General features: G+C 35.9%; 1 protein-coding gene across 1 annotated transcript in view; it reads right to left on the bottom strand.

The window, feature by feature from the left end:
- snap25a (synaptosome associated protein 25a) overlaps window positions 1-14858 on the bottom strand; it is a 66353-nt gene extending 51495 nt beyond the window's left edge. Inside the window, exon 1 of the mRNA XM_062034764.1 lies at window positions 14698-14858. The gene's annotated coding sequence lies outside the window, so the exon portion shown is untranslated. The remainder of the gene's footprint in view (window positions 1-14697) is intronic.
- Window positions 14859-15906: the final 1048 nt, after the last annotated feature.

Raw genomic sequence — 15906 nt, 5'->3', positions numbered from 1 at the left:
CAAATGTTGGTTTCTGAAGCGTACAAAGTTAATTTCAAAATAAACTAGTTTTATATTGAAAGGGGGATTATAATATTTACAATATAATCAGCATACAGTTTGTTAGAAATTAATAGCAGTGTTGGATTTATTGTATTATCGTCCTATTATCATTATGTCATTATTATTATTATTAAGTCATTATCATTATTAATAAGTCATTATTATCATTAATAATATTAAGTCATTATGTTATCATATTATTATTAAGTTATTATTATTATCATTAAGTTATTATTATCATTATTAATATTATTATGATCATTATTATTATTAAGTCATTATTATTATGATCGTTATTATTACTAAGTCATTATTATTAAGTCATTATTATTATAAAGTCATTATGATCATTATCATTATTATTAAGTCATTATTATTGTTATAAAGTCATCATTATTATCATGATCATAAAGTCATTATTATTATGATAATTATTATTATTATTATTAAGTCATTATTATTATTAGGTCATTATCATCAAGTCATTATCGTCATTATTGATATTATTAAGTCATTATTATTACCATCATTATTATTATTAAGTCATTGTTATTATTAAGTCATTATTATAAAGTCATTATTATTATTATTAAGTGATTATCATAAAGTCATTATTATTATCATTATTATTATTAAGTCATTATTAGGTCAATATCATCAAGTCATTATCGTCATTATTGTTATTATTAAGTCATTATTATCATTATTATAAAGTCATTATTATTATCATTATCATTATTATTAAGTGATTATCATTATAAAGTCATTATTATTATCATTATTAAGTCATTATTATTGTTATCATTATTATTATTAAGTCATTATTAGGTCATTATCATCAAGTCATTATCGTCATTATTAATATTATTAAGTCATTATTATTAAGTCATTGTTATTATTAAGTCATTACTATTATCATTATTATAAAGTCATTATTATTATAATTATTATTATTATTATCATTATTATTATTATTATTATTAAGTGATTATCATTATAAAGTCATTATTATTATCATTATCAAGTCATTATTATTATCATTATTATTATTATTATTATTAAGTCATTATAAGTCATTAACTATTAATGTTATTATTAAGTCATTATTATTACTAGTATGAATGTGTGTGAGTCATGTGACTTCACTGATCATCTTTTAGCATTTGAAGCTTCAGTTGTTGGCAGCACAGCTCAGAAGTTGACATTGTTTCTCAGGTCAGATTGTTTTTCCTTCATGAATCCCAACATGAGCGCAACAAAAAGCAGCATTAGACCGGTGCAAGACCGGTGCAAGACTGGTGCAAGACTGGACTTCACGTGAACGACCACAATCACGATACAGAACCATGTGTGTCGATTAGTATGTTGATTTATGGTCGACTGTTTGTGGAACTTAAGAAGTGATGTTTGAAAAGAAGATGACACATTTCATAGAAACTCTCGTTAGTATTGTGTGTGTTGACTTTGTTCCTGACATAAAGTGATGATGTATTACATGTGAAAGTACAACAACTTTCATTGAGGTAATAATCCTTCAGTGGAAATGTTGTCAGCTGTTTAGTAAACCACAGAAGATATTCCATTAGTGGAGGAGTGTTTCAAAACACAAACATGACAATTAGCAAATGATGTCATCATTCAAACTGCTAAATTAATTGTGTTTGATTGCAAAGAAGTTAACCCTTGAGTCGCCTTGCACCAAAACATTTATATTTTTCTGCATTTCCATATTCGACAAATCAGTTCAATTTAAAGATTAGAGGCTTGAAATTTGTCTGCACAGTTTTAAAAAAAACACTTTTTGCAGAGTTATTCCGAATAGGAGAAGTTCATGGACTCAGTGGAGTGCAAAGATGACATGTTTGACTATTTTTAACACAAACACCGAAGAAATCTCCCTTTTTTAAATACAAGAACAAATAGTTTGGGGTGCAGTTACACTTCGCCACCACTAGTTCACGCCAGACACATTAGTCAGTGTTCGTTTATATAGAGTGTTGTTGCAAAGTTGTTCATTCAAATGGAAACATCTGCCAACTAAGGACTTAAACGTGCCACCGCCACACCACCGCGCTGCCCTGGGCTCAAACCTCATCTCAAATATTACTCGGAAACATTTTTTATTTTTTCAAAAAGAGCATCAAACATAACAAAAACATAACAAATATATATTTAAAAAATGATGTATGTATATATATATATATATATATATATATATATATATATATATATATATATATATATATATATATATATATATATATATATATATATATATATGTATATATATGTATATTAAAATATGAATAGTGCGATACAAGCGGTCCTGCAGCGTGTTTACTTGCGTGTGATATCATGTGCGATACAATTCATCAGTAATTAATCAGTATTTTTCAGTAATTAAACAATAATTATTCAGTTGTCAATCCATAAATATTCGGTGATTATTCTGTAAATCAGTTATTAATCAGTATCTTTTTAGTAATTACCAGTAATTATTCAGTAAACACTCAGTATTTTTAATAATTATTTAGTAATTATTTATTAACTATTTAGTAATTATTCAGTAATCAATCGGTAATTATCATTAATCAGTCAATAATTACTCAGGAAATAATCAGTAATTATTCAGTAGTTGATCAGTAAATAATCATTATTCAGTAAATCAGTAATCATTCGTTGTTAATCAGTAAATAATCAGTAATTAATCAGTAAATACTCAGTAATAAGTAATAATTCAGCAATTAATCAGTAATATTCAGTAATGAATCAATAATTTAGTAATTAATCAGTAAATAATCAGCAATTATTCGGCAAATAAGTAATTATTCTGTAAATATTCAGTAATCATTCAGTAATTAACTAGTAAATAATTAGTAATTAATCAGTAAATACTCAGTAATAAGTAATAATTCAGCTATTAATCAGTAATATTCAGTAATTAATCAATAATTTAGTAATTAATCAGTAATTATTCGGTAAATAATAAGTAATTATTCTGTAAATATTCAGTAATCATTCAGTAATTATTCAGTAAGTAATTAGTAAATAATTAGTAATTATTCAGTAAATACTCAGTAATAAGTAATAATTCAGCTATTAATCAGTAATATTCAGTAATTAATCAATAATTTAGTGATTAATCAGTAAATAATCAGTAATTATTCGGTAAATAATATGTAATTATTCTGTAAATATTCAGTAATCATTCAGTAATTATTCAGTAATTAATTAGTAAATAATTAGTAATTAATCAGTAAATACTCAGTAATAAGTAAAAATTCAGCTATTAATCAGTAATATTCAGTAATTAATCAATAATTTAGTAATTAATCTGTAAATAATCAGTAATTATTCGGTAAATAATAAGTAATTATTCTGTAAATATTCAGTCATTAATTAGTAAATAATTAGTAAATAATCAGTCCCTCCGAGATTAAAAAGGCTTTTTTTCTGGTTGTTGGCCTCAAATGTTTTCATTTTCTGCATCTTTTCCAAAAAGTTGCAGCAAACGATTTTGAAAATGTTTCACACAAATTGTAAAACCAATAATGTGTTGATGTTGTACTGGTTTTATAGCTGACAGACTTGAAAGTAGACACTAGACGGCAGTAAAATACCCTTCTGTGAAATGACTCTTTTCTATCATTATCACTAATAATAGTGATCGTTAATAATAATTACAGAAAGAAACAACAGCAAAGTTTTCCTTATTGTCGTCCACAAGGTGCAGACATTCTCCGTGTATGTTTTACACTTGAAAAGTCTCCAACATTATTTATGTTCCAACACGTTTACCTCGCACGTTAACATTTGTCAACTAACTGTTGAGAGCCATCTACAGCGCTCATTTTTGTTAGAAAAAAAGAGAGACGACGAGAGATTATCATCACACTTCAACATCTCTAACACGGAAATGCTGCCTCTTGGCTAGGTCAGCATTGCACATGAAAATATGTTCTTAACCGTCTTAGCCCGGATCATTAAATGTGGAATAAATACATGTCAACTAGAAAGTACATGTTTATATACTACATTACCCAGAAGGCTTAGCGCTACCATTTTTATTTTGTCCAAAATGTCCCAAATTACCAGGGATTCTTCATTTTCCGGGACATGTTTTCACATCCACAATGAATAGCCAATTGTTTAAAACTTGAACATTTTCCATATTTTTCAACTGATTTCAACTATTCCAAAGTCAAAGTGCTGCTTGCTAATATAAGTCCATTGCTAGCATGCTAGCGCTATATTTTGCTACTTGACGCATTTTTTTTATAGCTATTTTCTCAGGTGTCATTAATTCTGGTACTTGGCGCGTGCTAACTGTTAGCATGTAGACGTTAGCATGCCAGCCTTTTAGCTAAGTTTGCCGGTACACACCTCAGAGTTGGATAATTTGGTACTAGACAGATGCTAATGTTAGCATGTTATATTTTTTTTTTTACATATTTAAAGGTATACACACCTCAGTCATAAATGTTGGTACTTGACACATGTTTATTGTTAGCATGCTAACGTTAGCATTTTAGCTTCTTTTTTTTTAGATATACTTGAAGGTATTGTTGCGTCGGACCAGTTCTTCCTCCCAGGGAATCTAAGTTACTGGCCAATCCCAAGTTCTTTCAATGACATATATGCTGAGTAAGAAGGACCATCAAGACAGAATTGGAATATTTTCAAGTTTATACCAAAGTTTTGGGAGTTCAACTCAACCAATACATTCATATCGGCTGCTCTAGTTGATCTGGCCTTCCAAGGGAAAAAACAACTTTTTCTCACACAAAGACAACCCTCATCTCCCCCTCGCACCACTGATAAGAAACCAATGGGGGAGGTCTTCCCATTCCAAGGAAGAGAGACACAAAACAGACAATCTGAAGACAAAGAAAAACTGGTATACAGAGTATACATGGAAAAACACTAGCTGCTCCAAACATGACTATGAATAAAGAAATAACTCTTAATCATATCTGCACCCTTTCCACAGTATACACCTCCATACTTGATGCATGCTAATTGTTATATTTTTTGTTACCTGATGCTATCTGGCTAGCGTGCTAACTGTTAAAAATTGTTTTCGGCTTTTCAGCATTCACGCAATTTCTTACAAAATTGCCTTTTCTAGTTCGTACTTGTGATTCGGATCTAAGTAGATCAGACACTAAACGTAAGCTAGCCTTGTTTCAGTTTCGGTTATGCCAACCACCGCCATCTTGACGTTCTACCTGCATATTCAAGGTTCATATTCTTCCACGTTGTTGTCGGACTCTTGTGCTCGTCACAGGTTGTCCATAATGAACACCATGTTCAAACATAAGGGTGTCCATAAGTGCACTTGGAACCAGAACACCCTAGGCCGAAGTTCCATGATCGACTTTGTGGTTGTGTCATCGGATTTGCGGTCTCATGTTTTGGACACTCGGGTGAAGAGAGGGGCGGAGATTTCTACCGATCACCACCCGGTGGTGAGTTGGCTCCGATGGTGGGGGAGGATGCCGGACAGACCTGGCTGGCCCGACCGCATTGTGAGGGTCTGCTGGGAACGTCAAGCGGAGTCTCCTGTCAGAGAGAGTTTCAATTCCCACCTCCGGAAAAGAACTTTGAACATGTCACAAGGGAGGCGCTAGACATTGAGTCCGAGTGGACCATGTTCCGTACCTCCATTGTCGAGGCAGCCAATCGGAGCTGTGGCCGCAAGGTGGTTGGTGTCTCAGGAGGGGAAGCAGTGTACTGTCAGTACCGTGTACGTGGGGCTGGTGTTCTGCTGACCTCGACTGCGGCTGTTGTGGATCAGTGGAGGAAATACTTTGAAGACCTCCTCAATCCCACCTACATGTCTTCGTATGAGGAAGCAGTGCCTGGTGAATCTGTGGTGGCCTCTCCTATTTCTGGGGCTGAGGTAGTTAAAAAGCTCCTCAGTGGCAAGGCCCCGGAGGTGGATGAGATCCACCCAGAGTTCCTTAAAGGCCTACTGAAAGCCACTACTACCGACCACGCAGTCTGATAGTTTATATATCAATGATGAAATCTTAACATTGCAACACATGCCAATACGGCCGGGTTAACTTATAAAGTGACATTTTAAAATTCCCGCCACACTTCCGGTTGAAAAACTCCTTTGGATATGATTTATGCGCGTGACGTCACAAAATCCACGGAAGTGGTTGGACCCCATCGACCCGATACAAAAACCTCTTGTTTTCTTCGACAAAATTCCACAGTATTCTGGACATCTGTGTTGGTGAATCTTTTGCAATTTGTTTAATGAACAATGGAGGCTGCAAAGAAGAACGTTGTAGGTGGGATCGATCGGTGTATTAGCGGCTAAGTACAATACTTACAGCAACACAACAAGGACTACTTACTACGCCTAGCCGATGCTAGCCGCCAAACCCACAGATGAAGTCCTTCGTCGCGCCGTCGATCGCTGGAACGCAGGTGAGCACGGGTGTTGAGCAGATGAGGGCTGGCTGGCGTAGGTGGAGCGCTAATGTTTTTATCATAGTTCTGTGAGGTCCGGTTGCTAAGTTGCTAAATTAGCCTTAGCGTCGTTAGCAACAGCATTGTTAAGCCTTACCAGGCTGAGAATTTTTAACCGTGTAGTTACATGTACATGGTTTAATAGTATTGTTGGTCTTCTGTCTATCCTTCCAGTCAGGGGTTTATTTCTTTTGTTTCTATCTTCATTTGAGAACGATGCTATCACGTTAGCTCAGTAGCTAAGTGTGTCACCGATGTATTGTCGTGGAGATAAAAGTCACTTTAAATGTCCATTTCGCGCGCTCGACTCCCATTTTCAAGAGGATATAGTATCCAAGGTGGTTTAAAATACAAATCCGTGATCCACAATAGAAAAAGGAGTGTGGAATCCAATGAGCCAGCTTGTACCTAAGTTACGGTCAGAGCAAAAAAAGATACGTCCATCACTGCCTCTCAAGTCCTTCACTGTAACGTTCCTCATCTACGAATCTTTCATCCTCGCTCAAATTAATGGGGTAATCGTCGCTTTCTCGCTCCGAATCTCTCTCGCTCCATTGTAAACAACGGGGAATTGTGAGGAATACTAGCTCCTGTGACGTCACGCTACTTCCGCTACTTTTTTTTTATCAGCGAGCAAAAGTTGCGAACTTTATCGTCGATTTTCTCTACTAAATCCTTTCAGCAAAAATATGGCAATATCGCGAAATGATCAAGTATGACACATGGAAGGGATCTGCTATTCCCGTTTAAATAAATAAAAATCATTTCAGTAGGCCTTTAAGGCTCTGGATGCTGTGGGGCTGTCTTGGTTGACAAGACTCTGCAACATCGCGTGGACATCAGGGGCAGTGCCTCTGGATTGGCAGACCGGGGTAGTGGTTCCTCTCATTAAGAAGGGAAACCAGAAGGTGTGTTCCAACTATTGTGGGATCACACTCTTAAGCCTTCCCGGTAAGGTCTATTCAGGTGTACTGAAGAGGAGGCTACTCAGGATAGTCGAATCTCGGATTCAGGAGGAACAGTGTGATTTTTGTCCTATATTATTGACAAGGTCCTTGAGGGTGCGTGGGAGTTTACCCAACCATGATCTTTGTGGACTTGGAGAAGGCATTCGACCGTGTTCCTGTGCTCAGATAGTATGGAATACATGTCTGATTATATGATCGGTGTCAGAGCTTGGTTTGAATTGCAGGCAGTAAGTCGGAACAGTTTCCAGTGAGGGTTGGACTCCCCTTTGTCACAGATTCTGTAAAAAAAACCTTTCATGGACAGAATTTCTAGGCACAGTCAGGGCGTTGAGGGGATCCGGTTTGGTGGCTGCAGGATTAGGGCTCTGGTTTTTGCAGATGATGTGGTCCTGATGGCTTCATCTGGCCAGGATCTTCAGCTCTCACTGGATCAGTTCGAAGCAGAGTGTGAAAGGACTGGGATGGGAATCAGCCCCTCCAAGTCCGAGTCCATGGTTCTCGCCCGGAAAAGTGTGGAGTGCCACCTCCGGGTTGGGGAGGAGATCTTGCCCCAAGTGGAGGACTTCAAGTACCTCGGGGTCTTGTTCACGAGTGAGGGAAGAATGGATCGTGAGATCGACAGGTGGATCGGTGTGGCGTCTGCAGTGATACGGACCGATCCTATGTGGTGAAGAAGGAGCTGAGCCGGAAGGCAAAGCTCTCAATTTACCGGTCGATCTACGTTCCCATCCTCATCTATGGTCATGAGCTTTGGGTAATGACCGAAAGGACAAGATCATGGGTACAAGCGGCCGAAATGAGTTTCCTCCGCCGGGTGGCGGGGCTCTCACTTAGAGATAGGGTGAGAAGCTCTGCCATCCGGGAGGAGCTCAAAGTAAAGCCACTGCTCCTCCACATGGAGAGGAGCCAGATGAGGTGGTTCAGGCATCTGGTCAGGATGGACATGTCCGACCGGTAGGAGGCCAATGAGAAGACCCAGGACACGTTGGGAAGACTATGTCTCCCAGCTGGCCTGGGAACACCTCGGGATCCCCCAGGAGGAGCTTGACGAAGTGGCTGGGGAGAGGGAGGTCTGGGCTTCCCTGCTTAGGCTGCTGCCCCCGTGACCCGACTTCGGCTAAGCCGAAGAAGATGGACGGATGGATTTTGTTCCACCTTAAAGTCCCATCCATCCACGATGACATCATCAATATTGATGCATCTTGTCACAGAGCAGCTGGCAAATATTAAACATGATTATTCCAACTGGAGGAAAAGACTCAAGATCCTGATTGATGTCACAACGCCGCAGCTTTGTCGTGGTGCCAGTTACAACTTTTCACTTCCGATACGATATAGGCTGATTCTGATATTGATTGGAAACGATATCAGCAGAAATCATACATTTTGTATTATTTAGTAGTGAATGTGAGAAAGAGTTTAATGAAGTGAAATGAGTCAAACAGAGAAGAATGGTAGTTATGAAAAATACCAACATTTATTATTAACTGTCTGGAATGGACTTGTGTTGTCTTTAAGGTGAAGTGGAGTGGTATTTGTATTTTTCTGGTGAGACCTAGTGATCACAATAACCCATATTAAGCTCATGACGCAGTAAGTTGAATGATGCAGGCACGTTTGTTACTGGATACTTCCTGATGCATTTCTGCCTTGGAGACTTTGTATGTGTAAGTAATATGCAACTATAATTATTTGATACTCGTTTACATGCTATGCTTGTGTGCTATTGTGTGCTTAGCTGTTGTGTAGCTGCTAGTTCCTAGTAGCCTATAGCTTAGCATGTTTACCTTTTGTAAATGACTTTAGTAAAATAGAGGGGATTGTGTGTTTTTTGGAGGACATTTAGATGGCTGTCCAGTTTTGCACAAGTAAACACTTTGCTTGTATCGCACATGATATCACACACAAGTAAACCCTCTGCAGGACAGTTTGTATCGCACATGATATCACACACAAGTAAACCATCTGCAGGACTGTTTGTATCGCACATGATATCACACACACACATAATCTCTGCAGGATTGCTTGTATCGCACACGATATCACACACAAGTAAACACCCTGCAGGACTGTTTTTATCGCACATGATACCACACACATGATATCACGCACACAAGTAAACACCCTGCAGGACTGTTTGTATCGCACATGATACCACACACATGATATCACGCACACAAGTAAACACCCTGCAGGACTGCTTGTATCGCACATGATACCACACACATGATATCACGCACACAAGTAAACACCCAGCAGGACTGTTTGTATCGCACATGATATCACACAAGTGAACACGCTGCAAGATCGCTCGTATCGCACGTGATACCACACACATGATATCACGCACACAAGTAAACACCCTGTAGGACCGCTTGTATCGCACATGATATCACACAAGTGAACACGCTGCAAGATCGCTTGTATCGTACATGATATCACACAAGTAAACACGCTGCAGGACCACTCGTATCGCACATGATATCACACACAAGTAAACACGCTGCAGGACCACTCGTATCGCACATGATATCACACACAAGTAAACACGCTGCAGGACCACTCGTATCGCACATGATATCACACACAAGTAAACACGCTGCAGGACCGCTCGTATCGCACATGATATCACACACAAGTAAACACGCTGCAGGACCGCTCGTATCGCACATGATATCACACACAAGTAAACACGCTGCAGGACCGCTCGTATCGCACATGATATCACACTCAAGTAAACACGCTGCAGGACCGCTCGTATCGCACATGATATCACACACAAGTAAACACGCTGCAAGACCGCTCGTATCGCACATGATATCACACACAAGTAAACACGCTGCAGGACTGCTCGTATCGCACATGATATCACACACAAGTAAACACGCTGCAGGACCGCTTGTATCGCACATGATTTCACACACAAGTAAACACGCTGCAAGACCGCTTGTATCACACATGGTATCACACACACGTAAACATGCTGTAGGACCGCTTGTATCGCACATGATATCATACACAAGTGAACAAGCTGCAGGACCGCTGTATGCTCACGCTTAGCATACAAATGTAGTCTTAGTCCCAATACAACTAAACAAATGACATTAAACATAATGTGAATAAATTGTGTATTGTTAAATAAAGTACATTTAATTCCAAACTAAAAGCTTCACTAAGTCGTGTCTCTTTGCACCACTGCAGCTTTTGTGAGCGGCCATTTTCTTTCCGTCTCCTTCTTTACATGCTTTTTTTTGTTTTGTTTTTTTACATTCTGGAGGTTTTTTTTTTTTTTTACCTGCTAACTGCTTTTTTACATTTTTATTTTAAAAAAATAAAATAAAATAAAATAAAAAATTACAAAATAAATAAATAAATAAATAAAAAATATATATATATACAGTACACACACAATTTATTTTAATAAATGTATATTTTTTTATTAAAATATTATTAAATATTTATAATTAATTAACTATTATTTTCTTTTAAAGAGGAACTGTATTTTTAATTTTTAATTTTGCCTGTCCTTCAAAATTCTTATGAACACATATAATCTTCTGTTTTTATACATTCTACATTGTAAATAAAAGCTAGCAAGAGTCAGCTAACAATTGAGGTAATAGGAGTCGCTCTATTCCGCCTATAAAGTGCTATGAAAAACCTCCATCAATGTTTTATATAAGTATATATGTAATGTAGTAACATTCATAATAACATGTAATATTTATGTATTTTGATCATTTTAAGCATACGACGGCATATTAATTTCACAGTCGCATCACAACGTTCACTTTTCCTTCAACAACAACAACAACTACTAATCATGGCAGTCTTAATGAGAGACAAGAAACATAATAAAACAATCACTTACTGTACAATGTCTGCTCTCACTGGGATTAAGACTGATGGCATGTTTATATATTCAATTTACATCAACATTTCATCATCATCCTCACAAAGGGTTAAAAAACAAGTGTTTTTGTGTCTTTCTTAAGTTGGATGTCAAAGTTGACCAACTTGTGGGTTTATGTCCACAACCTTCTACTACCCAGGTGAGAGGCATGATTTATCATCTAGAATTAACTTTCGCCAACTCAGAGGCGATGCAGCAGCTCAATATGTCAATATAGCAGCAACAGCTAGTTAGCTACTAAAAGTAGTTCCTCAGTGTTAGCGCTTATAATAACAATATCACTAATACTTGTTAATATTCAGGTCACCACATGTAAATGGAGTATTGTTGGCGCTTTTTGTATGTTTTTTAGAGGACTTTATGGCATTGTTAGCCACCTCTTACTTGCCATATGTTATGACTTAGGATGCATTAAAAACAAATACAAAAAGGTGTTCTTGTCCTACTTAGATTACAAAAACTAAAAAAAAAAAAAAAAGGTTCCAGTAGAGTTGTCCATAGACATTGTCCAAATAAAAATAAAAATACATTAATAAACTACACTACAGTGTGTTAAATTCATGCTAATGTGAATTTATAGACTTTTAGGTTTATGGACACATTGTGGGGTGAGAGGGAATAGTTTAAAAATATATATATTTAAAAAAGTTTAATCAAGCAGAAACGTCACAACCTTGCAATACATCTGCGGACCCCTAGGGGTGCCGGAGCCTCTGAGATAAAGTGTTAACTTTGTGTGATTGATATATAAAGACAGTAAAGTAGAGTAGGTGTCAGAATAGAAGTGACTAACTGACACTCCTGATACACGTCTATTATAGACATTACGGTACTGCTTAAACAGCTCACAGAATATATAGCATGCTAATGTTAGCATACATCAAGTACCAAAAGATGACTGAGGTGTATACCTGCAAAAAACGCCATGAATTGATTAACGTGGATCCCGACTTAAACAAGTTGAAAAACTTATTGGGGTGTTACCATTTAGTGGTCAACTGTACGGAATATGTACTGTACTGTGCAATCTACTAATAAAAGTCTCAATCAATCAATCAATCAATGCTAACAGGTAACAGTTGACAAGTAAGAAAATGCTATACATTAGCAATAGGTGGGAAATGGTAAAAATGTGTTTATGATTTATTCATGACGTCTAATTAACAAAATATTTATTAGTGAGAAAACGGAACAATTTGACTTTTAATTGAAACTACTTAATAATAAAATATCATAAAGAGACAAATGATTGAAATACATTTTTACAAATTAAGCATCCTGAAATAAAGTCATCTCTACATAAAAATACATTAAATAAATTGTGTATATATATATATATATATATATATATATATATATATATATATATATATATATATATATATATATATATATATATATATATATATACACACACACACACACACACACACATATATACTTATACATATACACACACGCATATATATATATATATATATATATATATATATATATATATATATATATATATATATATATATATATATATATATACACATAATATAATACGTACATATCACAATTCATGTGCAACATATTCTGAATAAAAAAATAAAAAATAATTTAAATAAATAGATAAAATCGATTTAAACCCAAATCTGTCCTGTCTAGCCACTTTTATTAAATGTTTGGGTACACTGTAAAAAAAAAATCTGTAAAAAAACGGTCATCTACTGGCAGCTATGGCTGCCAAACGAAAACCATAAAATTAAAGTAAAACATTGTAAACCAAATAATGATCAAAAACATAATTACAGAAATTTTCATGAAACGTTTTACGGAAAAATATCGTAATATTACCTGAATTTGAAAGTAATTTAAGAAAACAGAAAATGGCATGTATAATTAATTTGGTATTTTTCTGTAAAAAAAATTGAAATATACATAGTTTGTCATTACTGGCATATTACTTAAAATAACAGGCAGATTGTTTATTTAGAGATAATGTCTTCAATCCTACAGTTTTATAAACTATTTAAATTTAGAGTAAATTAACCATAAAAATAGTATTGTTTTTTTACAGTGTAGAATTTTATTCAACAAAACCAGTTTTCTTTCAAGTAATATGTATCTATTTTGTGGAGGAACTGGCACCTGGTGTTATTAACAAAGTATTGATTTTTGAATGGAGCACCGATTCTAAATCGAATCATTACCCTAAAGAATCGAATCCAATTGCGAGGTGCCTAAAGATTCACAGCCATATATAATATATACACACACACATATATATATATATATACAAAATATAACTAGCATATATAGTAAAGATAGACATTTGATCCAAAAATACAAATACTTGTTTCAAAAAGGTGCACATTTAGAGCTGCGTATGATAGACATATATGATGTATTATATCATATTATATTATAGAATAGAATAGAAAGTACTTTGTTGATCCCTGGGGGAAATTCAGCACCACAGTTCGCTCACAATAGACAATAATAATAATAAATAATATAAATAATATAATATATTATATATACAATATATAATATATGAAAAATATAAATATATTCTACATTTAAGTGCAGTCAAGAAGGAACATATGCATTATACATATATATGTGATATGATAAGGGACAAGCGGTAGGAAATGGATATATTTCTCATGCAAAGAAGTCGCGTGTCAACCAAAAGGACGCATTCACCCCCCCTCCCCCCTTCCCCTCTCCCCATTTATATGGGCCACTTTATTTATCATGGCGCATTTTCACATTAGACTGCATCAACTCCGCTTCTGCCTGCTCCTTTTCGTACGGCAGAGCCCACGTAACCTCGCACGCGTGTCATCATCAACATGTCCCCCCCCCCCCTGTCATCCACGACCGTTTCCGTATCGTCGCGTCCATACGTCCATTGGTGACGTCATCCAGACAAATCAGGGTAGAGAAGTATCAGTTGGTCTTCAGTCATGCGAGGCTGCTGTCCGCGGTGCTGAAAACGCCCACATGGAACCGACGCATTATTGCGCACCGCATTCATCCACTGCGCGCTTTTAGGGGGGAGGGGGGGAGGGGGGTCACGCACGCACCGTCACGTCCCCCCTTATGAACTGTGAAATATCGATAAAATCCCAGAAAATGACGCAGAATCGCAAGTATCGCTCCTCAAGACGTCAACCTTGGTGCGTGTGTGTGTGTGTGCGTGTGTGTGTCCGTGTGCGCTGCGGCCCCGATGCGCAAAAAAAGGCGTCGGAATAAAAGATGGCGCATAAAGGAGCAAAGATGGGAAGTGAAGAAAGTCACCTGAGCTTGTGTTCAGCGCTGCGGGAAAGATGGTGGATGTTGTTGTCCTCCCGAGAGAAGAAGAAGATGTGCTGCCGTCCTCCTTCCTCACTTCTTCTCCGTCTGTCAAGCAGCGCAGCGCGGCAAAGATGGCGGAGACCGTGACGTCAGCAGCCGCTTTTAATAGACACCCCCCCTAAAAAAAACCACACACGCACACACACATTAGTATTTCTTAAGATGTAGGATATCTTCGATTTTTTTAATTTAAATTTGCTTTATTTAAAAATACAAACATTACATGTTTGTATTTGTTTCTCATTGTCATTGGGTTGAGTTTTTCCTTGCCCTAAAAAAAAACACACACATACACCCACACACATATTAGTATTTCTTAAAATGCAGGATATCTTCGAATTAATTTTTCATTTATTTAAATTTGCTTTATTTAAAAATACAAACATTACATGTTTTTATTTGTTTCTCATTGTCATTGGGTTGAGTTTTTCTTTGCCTAAAACACACACACACACACACACACACACACACACACACACACACACACACACACACACACACACACACACACACACACACACACACACACACACACACACACACACACACACACACTAGTATTTCTTAAAATGCAGGATATCTTCGCATTCATTTTTTATTTATTTAGATTTGCTTTATTTAAAAATACAAACATGTAATGTTTGTATTTGTTTCTCATTGTCATTGGGTTGAGTTTTTCCTTGCCCTAAAAAAAAAAAAAAAAAGCACACATTAGTATTTCTTAAAATGTAGGATATCTTCGAATTTATTTTTTTAAGTTAAATTTGCTTTATTTAAAAATACAAACATTACATGTTTGTATTTGTTTCTCATTGTCATTGGGTTGAGTTTTTCCTTGCCCTAAAAAAAAAAAAAAGCACACATTAGTATTTCTTAAAATGCAGGATATCTTCGAATTAATTTTTTTTAAGTTAAATTTGCTTTATTTAAAAATACAAACATTACATGTTTGTATTTGTTTCTCATTGTCATTGGGTTGAGTTTTTCCTTGCCCTAAACACACGCACACACACACACACACACACACACACACACACACACACACACACACACACACACACACACACACACACACACACACACACACACACACACACACACACACACACATTAGTATTTCTTAAAATGCAGGATATCTTCGCAATCATTTTT

Source organism: Entelurus aequoreus, linkage group LG23 (genome assembly GCF_033978785.1).
Source record: "Entelurus aequoreus isolate RoL-2023_Sb linkage group LG23, RoL_Eaeq_v1.1, whole genome shotgun sequence".
Lineage (NCBI taxonomy): Eukaryota > Metazoa > Chordata > Actinopteri > Syngnathiformes > Syngnathidae > Entelurus > Entelurus aequoreus.
The sequence above is the reverse complement of the archived record's forward strand: the minus strand, read 5'-3'. Positions and strand labels throughout refer to the sequence as shown.